An 8,753-nucleotide genomic window follows, 5' to 3' on the forward strand; every position below is an offset into this window, starting at 1 on the left:
CTCCTGGCACCAGAAAAACATTCCAGAATATTTTTCAGAGATGTGTTTGGTTATTTGATATTTTGTGACACAATAGGTCTTAGCAATATTCAAATGGTTCATTAAAAGTGAAGGATGACTAGCTCAGGGGCTACCAGAACTCCAGAAAAAAAAAGGCATGACTTAAGAAGAAGATGTGCAGTTTTTCCCACAAAGTCAGATGTAAATATTTTTAAAGTTATATTTGAAATGCCTGTGGTGTGCTATACTACAAATGAGGAAATGAAGTGTGAAATTAAGTGAATTGCTGAGTGATCAACCAGTTTATGTGTGTCAAATGGAATCGTCACCAAACTGGTAATATAGCGTTAATTACTCTGAAGAGAGTTGTCTTAGAATTCATACACTTTTCAAACAATGCTGAAACATGCAAAGCTATATGGACCAACATTTCCCCACAAATATCATATCCAAGTGAATGAGGCATAGGACCATGGACAGTGGAGAGCTGACTGTCTAGTACTTTCCAAACCAAACAGTGGAATTTTTGGTTTTAGTGACAACACGGTCATGTGCAGCTGTTATTATTATCACTGTCATCAATTTTCACCCATTATCCGAAGAAAGTGATTGATTCTGTCTCCTGACGTGTATATGGATGAATTTGAAGCATGCCTAGGCTGACTCATAAAAAGAGAATGATAAATTGGAGATGTGTTTTCATTTGAAAATGTGTGAATTAGAAGCAAGAGCCATGTTTGTTAAGTTTCAGACACAGACAAACAATGAGTAAGATTCAGGAATAATTGTAGGGTATCCATGGTTACAAAAAAGCCTGGTCAACACCCATTGTTCTATTCATACCACCTTGGGAAACACATCACCAGGTTTCTATAAATAGAGAAGAAATTCATCCATTTCTATGCTAATCTTGTAAGTCTCCAATTTTCTCCACGATAAAGGAAGTGGACTCTTGAGAATAATAGGTGAGATGTGTCAGAATGTGTAGAATGGGCCTCATGTTTGAAGAAAGTGCCAACATGGTTTTTAAAAAGTAAGGTAAAAGGGGAATAATGGGGCTCCCTAAACTCTCAAGTGGGTGACTTCTTGGGGGAAGAGTGGCCATCCAAAGCTAAACAACCTTAAGCTACTTCTTAGGGCACCCACTCAATTTTAGATACAAAGCAAAAGGAAGATTTTGGTTAAATACATGACAGAAATTTATTTGTTTGTTTGTTTGCCTGTTTGTCTGTTTGTTTGTTTAAAAATACCAAAGAGAACAAGATACTAAACCAAACCTGTTGGTTCAGAGCTATAACCTCAGCAATTTGGGAGGTCAAGGCAGGACAATCTCAAGTTCAGAGTGTGCTTGCCCAGGCAACTTAGTGAAAACCTGTCTCAACATAAAAATTAAGAAAAAAAATTTTGTAAGAATTCAGAGTGAGCAAGAAAAAGTGAATTCAAAGTGCCAGATTCCTGACACACTCAGGAACTCAGAAGCACCAAGTACCTGTGAAGGCTGTGATCTGCTACAAATGGTGAAGTTCATTCCGTTATGGCGCTCCCAGAAGTGCTTGTCTCCCAGTCTAGCACCTTCTCCCTCCTGACTCTGAAACCCCTGGCAACAGCAGAGTGGGGGGGGGGGGTATAGGGGGCTTTGGGGATAGCATCTGAAATGTAAATGAAGAAAATATCTAATAAAAATACAAAAAAACCCCATGAGCCCCAAGGGGGAAAGAAAGAGAGAGAGAGAGAGAGAGAGAGAGAGAGAGAGAAAGGAGGGAGGGAGGGAGGGAGGGAGGAAGGAAGGAAGGAAGGAAGGAAGGAAGGAAGGAAGGAAGGAAGGAAGGAAGGAAGGAAAAATGGAAGGAAGGAAGAAAGGAAGAAAGGAAGAAAGGGAGAAAGGGAGAAAGGGAGAAAGGAAGAAAGGAAGAAAGAAAATGATCTGGCAATTGTGGTGCTCGCCTTTAATCCCAGCACTTGGGAGGCAGAGGCAGGCGGATTTCTGGGTTCGAGGCCAGCCTGGTCTACAAAGTGAGTTCCAGGACAGCCAGGGCTACACAGAGAAACCCTGTCTCGAAAAACCAAAAAAGAAAGAAAATGATCCCTGACACAACTCCTCTGGGCTCTAAAATAAGGAGTGTGGCAGTGAAGCATCCAGGTCCCATGTGAGGAATCTGACACTGAGACCTATCCCTTGACAATCTCACATAGATTTCACTAAACAAAGCTCTGCTGAAACCTTGTTCATGAGATTCATTTCAAGAACCCAGATATGTGTCAAACACATTACATATATTATATCATTTAATCTTTAAACTAAACCTATCAGAATCCCATTGTTATCTGCAGTTACAGATAAAGGAAGGAAGGTAAGAATAGAGACAGGGGCTCTGTTTTACCTCTGAGCTTAACATGCAGAGTTATATAGTAAGACACTGCCTCAAAAGAAAAAATGTTAAATAAAATGTAGTGTTTAAAGGGGGGGTCACAAGTCCTAGGGAACACTTGGCAGTTAATGGTTGCTTAGGAAAAGACAGAAGCTCTTCAGTGGAAAGTTGCCCGTGCTCCTGTAAATAATGTGTCACCTATGCTTCTTTAAGCCGGTGACTCTCAATCTGTGGGACACGGCCACTTTGGCAAACTTCTAGCTCCAAAATTATTTACATTACCATTCCTCACAGTAGCAAAACTACAGTTATGAAGTAGCAAGGAAAATAGTTTTATAGTTGGGGGGGGGGGGGGGTTACCACAACATGAGGAACTGTATTAAAGGGGCTGAGGCATTAAGAAGGTTGAGAACCACTGCTCTAAACAATCCTAAGCTTAGTGGGGTCAACAAACAAGTAAAAGAGACATAAAAGTGGGAGGAAGAACTATTGGAGAAGGGGACCAATAAGGGTTGGAGATGGACAAGACAGAAAAGTGTGTGTGTGTCAGGGGGTAAACATAGAAAATAATGCATTATATACCTGTCTGAAATTGTGAAAAAAATAAACAAAGATCACTCTATATATCCTACCCTTCCCCTCCCCTTTCCTTCCCCCTCCCCCTCTCCCTTCCCCAATATTACTGTTAGTCCTTTCCTGACTTGTCAGCATCCCAGGAACTTGAGCACATGGAACCAAATAAAAAATCTTAATTGATCTGGCATGCAATAGAGATTGGAAAGAAAGAGAATATTGGAGTCAGGGTAATAATGTCCTGGCTCCCTCTATTATCAGGTAATACATAAAGCAGCTGTCTGCATCCCTTCAGTGGAGCTAATGACTCTTACTGGATGATCCAAAAATCTTGCCCTCCATAAGTAAGGGAATGAATAGCTCTATTGGTCTACTCGTTGGTGCTCATTCTCCTGTTCATTTTCTTACAATTATCTCCACCTTTTCAAAGACTTATTGTTAAAATTCCCATGGAGTTCCCCAATTTGAACATGTCATACGCTTCCTCCCAGAACTATAGCCACACCTTGTTCTCCACTGACTGGACGGTAGAAGATAATCAAGTACTGAGGTACTTTTCATCGCTGTGACAAAATGCAGGAGAAGTTGCCTTGATGAAGGAAGGAAGGGTTTGTTTTGGCTCCAATTTCAGGGGTTTCAGTTCATGGGTAGCTGGCTTCTGCTGAGGCGACATAGCGTGACAGAGAGGGTGGAGTGGAAAGGGAAGTTAAGCAGAGCTGTTCACTTCCTGATGGCAAATAAATAGAGAACTCAGGGAGGGCTCATGGGGAAGCTTTACCCTTCGAAGTCATGGGCTAGTAAACTGGGTACTCTAGCAGCCCCACCTCCTAACAGCACATCCAGCATCCAGTGACCTACTTCTTCCAACTGGGCACCACCTCTCAATAGTTCGTTCATCTATGAATTCATCAAAGGATATATCTGATGGTGAAGTTACAGTTCTCAAGATCCACTCCTCCCTATCAGCATCCCTAACTAAGTATGATGCCTTTGTAAAGGACACTTCACATCCAAACTATAACAAACATCTTCCTCACTAATTCACACACACACACACATCTCTCTTCACTATATATCTTTAGAATCATATTGTTTTGATAATCAGATCCCCCCAGGCATATAATAATTATAGAAAAATTGAGGAACAAAAGAAAGAAAGAAATGAATCACTGGATGATTTCATAAGCCTGAGTAAATTGATACTGATATTTTGGTGTGAAAACCTACAGCCATGTAAGAATATGTCACTCCCATAAACAGATATCCTTTAGGTAATGTTCAAGATATGGGTATTGAAGAGTTGGTGTGAGGAAAGGGTGGGACATAAAGATGTTCTGTACTTCTAGCCTTATTCAGCATTTCCAGGAATGCACCTACCCTTCGCTCATCCATACTTTGAGTCTATATCATCTCTACCTCCAAGCAACTATTCTGAGTCCTCCTTCCAACCACACATGGTACTATGTGTGAAAGAAAATCTATAAACACAGATTTCTTCACCATGGCAATGCCTCCAGGGATGTTTCAGTGCTCTGTTGCTCTTTCACCCACTATAGTTTTTCAGGTATTAGGACCACTGGGCAAACGTGCACACTCAGTTCCATTCTGGGACCAAGGTAAGCACGACAACAAGACATCATTTCAATGGAGCAGTGATGAAAACAAAGCAAAGCAGAAAGTATGATGTTCAGTCTTCCTGTTATCCTATAGACGTGTCAGCTGCTCTGACTTAACAGTCACCTGCACAGAAGTTTCCCTGTGAAATGTACAAAAAGATATTAATTTTTATCTGTAGCTGGTATGGGGGGGTGAGAATTTAAAAAGCATTTACAGTGACTATGTGCACTTGAATGGGCTGAATGGTCTACAGCTTAATGAACCTTGTGGCTAGAGTGCACCCACTCTTCTTCCTGGGGATGGGGATGGTGAGTGAAGAAAACTCGTGAAATCAAGGACTCTCCCCACTAATTGACACAGTAGCTGTTATTACTAAAAGCACAGGAGCTATGGTGACATCTTGTGTCAGGCAAAAAAGTAACAAGGTGCTGATTCCTCATGGGTCTCCTGGGAGCTTTGGCTACAATTCATCTTTATCTTATCTGCTCCTTTTAGCTGCTGATCAAATAATAAAACAAAGCTTTTTCAGATGAGGAGATGAAGACTTGCAGGAATGACTTGGGAACTTCCTGTGACAACTGAATTGATCTCATCACGACCTCAATGACTATAGACCTAGGAATCTCATTCTGGTTCTAAAACTCAGCCTTTCCGTCACGCTGGAATACCTTTAGGTCTAGACCCAACTATAGTCAACTCAGCATAGCCAAAGGTAGTTCCAGAGCCATGAAGAAATTAATCTGTTCTACTGTATGGGCATTTACCCCATCTCATTTCTTTGGCAAACATTTAGACATTGCATGACATGACCAGACTCTCTGGAACCCAGCAGATGATGAATAGTGGAATGGTGGAAATCAGCTGCAAAACCCAATCCATAAGAGTGCTACTTCTTAGTACTGGTCACACAGAATCACCTGAAGAGCTTACAAAAACACCACCTGAACCAAGTGCAGACCAAAGCAATCACAATTTACAGGAACTGAACTAGAAAGTCTTTTGAAATCCCTTGCTGCTTCCTCCCTCCCTCCATCCCTCCCTCCCTTCCTTCTTCCCTCCCTCCCTCCCCTCCTTCCCTCCCTCCATTCCTTCCTTCCTTCCTTCCTTCCTTCCTTCCTTCCTTCCTTCCTCTCTCCCTCCTTCTCTCCCCTCTCAGGTTTTGAAATATGATCTTACTTTCTAGCTCTGCTGGAATCCACTATGACGCCCAAATTGGCATCTAACTCATGGTGCTCCTCTTTGTCTCAACCTCCCAAGTGTTAGGATGGCAGTCAAGAACCACATCTAATTGATCCTGACTTTTGCTTTCTCGCCCTGGGAACACAGCCACTGTGCTGTGAGGAAGCATAAGCCACACGAAGTACCAATGACTCTACCCTATCTGATGCCATGGCTAACGGCCAGTATGAAAACCAGAGTAATGAATGAGTTAGCCTTTGATAATTCAAGTCTCGAGTTACCTCAGCTAATTCCACAGTAGATCAAAGACAAGATATCTTCATTAATTTTCCTATTTTAAGGAACTGAAAGATGCCTTCACAGCACTAGATAGCTAGAATGATTGTATCCTGGTTTTAGATATGGAAATGAAGACAGCGAGATCAGACGTTTAGGCTACATAGGGTAAGCAGACAGTAAGAAGCAGAAACAATTCTGGGTCGAAAATCTGGACTATATCATTAGAATGAATCTCCTGTTCAGCCAGTAACTGAAAGCAAGGGTCTATAAAACCAAAACTCTCTAGAACTCTGAAAATAACCCAATTCCTTGTGTCTTCAAGCCCAGAGCAACACAAGAGCAAGAAGGGAACAAAGATCTGCTCTTACTACCACCTCTTTAATTTGTTTGTTTCATATTTTAAAACAGGGTATTACTTTGTATTCTTTGCTATCCAAGAACTTTCTAAGTAGATGAGGCTAGCCTTGAACTCAGAGAGATACGCTTGCCTCTGCCTCTGGATGCTGGGTTTAAAGGCATGTGCCAGCATCCTCTTTGTATAAGCTGAGGAAAGCCTAGAGAAATATGACCTGCACATATTTCTTTGTCCATATAATTATGATAACATTTCGTTTTAAAACCTATTTTATTTTGTACTTAATTTCTCCAGCAATGATGATCCATTTCATCAGTCACCTTTGAAATAATGGATTTGAAAGGCTCATTTATAAAGTGAAAGTACTGCATTGAGGCCAGTGAGATAGCTCAGCCAGTCCAAGTCAGAAGGAGAGAACCAGCTCCTGAAAGTTGTTCTCTGACCTCCACATGCACATTGTGGCATGTGTGTACACATGCACACACATTAGATAAACATAATTTTAAAAGTTAAGAAGTACTACATTCCACGTGCTTTTAAATTTTCTCCTTTGAGGTTATGTTATGTTGTATACCCTTGCGTTTAAAGATTATGCACCTTGAAATTATTAAAAACAGAATTATTGAATCAGAAGAACTTTTTAATTTGATTTTTATTAATTAAAACACCCACTTAAATGTGAATCATTTAATTCAAATAATTGCATTGTTTTCTTTTAATTTTCTACTTATCATGAGGGAGGGAGACACAAATACCATGCAGGTCAGTGGGCAATGTAGAGTAAGTTCTCACCTTCCATTATGGAATAAGGGATGGAAATCAGGTGATCAAAGTTACACCTCAAGTGCCTTTATTTGGCAAGTCATTTCACTGAACCTTATTTGTTTATTGTAGATATACTTGTTCCTAATTTGGTATCCAAGACCCTAATTTGGTCTTGGTGTTCCCATCTATCTGGTTTCTCTTCTTAGTCTTTGCTTGCTTCTCTTTTCTTGAATGTTCCAAGGCTCAGTCCCATCTCTCTTTTCCTGTCTCTCTCCACAACATCACTCTAACTCAACTTCAAATTCTACATACATAACTATCTTCAGCTATATCCCCACATGCATTCCTCTTCAACTTCTAGGTTTTACAATCTAATCATGTACTCAACAGACGTATGTGATGACCGTCTCAAACTCACCATCTTAAAGTCTTCTCCCTGAAACATTGGCTCTACCAACAGCCTTCCCCATCTCAGAGAATATCAATAATTACCTTTCAGTTACTGAGGGAAACAACTTGATACTTTCTCAAGTTCACCCTATTCATGAAGAAACTTTGAGAACTTTACTTTGAAAATGTCCAGGTGCTTACTACTCCATTTGTATTGCCATGATCCAAGCACCTTGCCCCTTGCTAGGAAAACTGTAATAGTGCCCCTCTTCAGTATGTCTCCTTGCCTAAAGTTATCCCTTCCCCATACTACCTAGCAGCCAGGATGGACTTTTGGCAGCCAAAGCAAGATCTTGTTGTGTTCTCAGCTCAAAAATTCTCCAGTGGTTCTCCTTTTCCTCCCACACTCAGTGTCCCTTATCACGTTCCACACTTTTTTATATTTCCATGGCTAGTACCACATTTTTAAAAGAGTTGTATAAAACATTTAATTTATTGATCTTTTGGGGAAATTTGACACGCCATCACTGTATCCCAATGGAGTCATTAATCTTGTAGCTTGGATGACATTAGCTCCTTCGTTTTTATGGTGCTGTTGAGGAATCAGCTCTCTGCAGAAGCTCAAGAGAATGGCCTTTGGAGAAATATGCAAGTTCCATCTAGATATTTTCAAAAGCTCTGTTCACTCTTTTCTCCTTTTCATTGTTCACAGTGTTTATCTTCACAAGATTAGTGCTAACATGTTTGGTCTTGGTTTTTATTTTGTTTTGTTTTGTTTTTATTTTTTACCTTGAAGCTTTTTTGTCTGGCTGTATGAAATACATTCCTGGACTTCTGCCCTCTTAATTTGCTCTATGCCATTGGCTCGTGTATCCCATGTGGCTACTGAAGCTCTGGGTATGCAATCCAAAGGTACAGTCAGTATCACTTTTCAACATGGTATATGGTTTCTATATTGCATCTTTTGTTTGTTATCATCTTGAAAAAAAGCTCCACAAGGGCACGTTCTTCCCTCCTATATCCCAAGAGTCTATGCCACTTGCTTCATATTACATAAATGAAAGAAAGTAGTATTACTCTTTAGCCTGAATGCTCCTTAACCTACGTGGAAAGATACTAGGACAATAAGTGACAATTATCCCTCATTGTCAACCTCGCCATAATCTAGAATTACCTGGAAGGGCCTCTAAGCATATCTGTGGGGGATTATCTTTATTATGTTAGTT

At 40.5% G+C, this 8,753-nt stretch overlaps 1 pseudogene; it reads right to left on the reverse strand.

The window, feature by feature from the left end:
* Positions 1-8,014: 8,014 nt before the first annotated feature.
* On the reverse strand, positions 8,015-8,388 carry Gm20188 (annotated as a pseudogene).
* Between the last annotated feature and the right edge of the window lie 365 nt (positions 8,389-8,753).

Source organism: Mus musculus, chromosome X, assembly GCF_000001635.26.
Source record: "Mus musculus strain C57BL/6J chromosome X, GRCm38.p6 C57BL/6J".
Classification (NCBI taxonomy): Eukaryota; Metazoa; Chordata; class Mammalia; order Rodentia; family Muridae; genus Mus; species Mus musculus.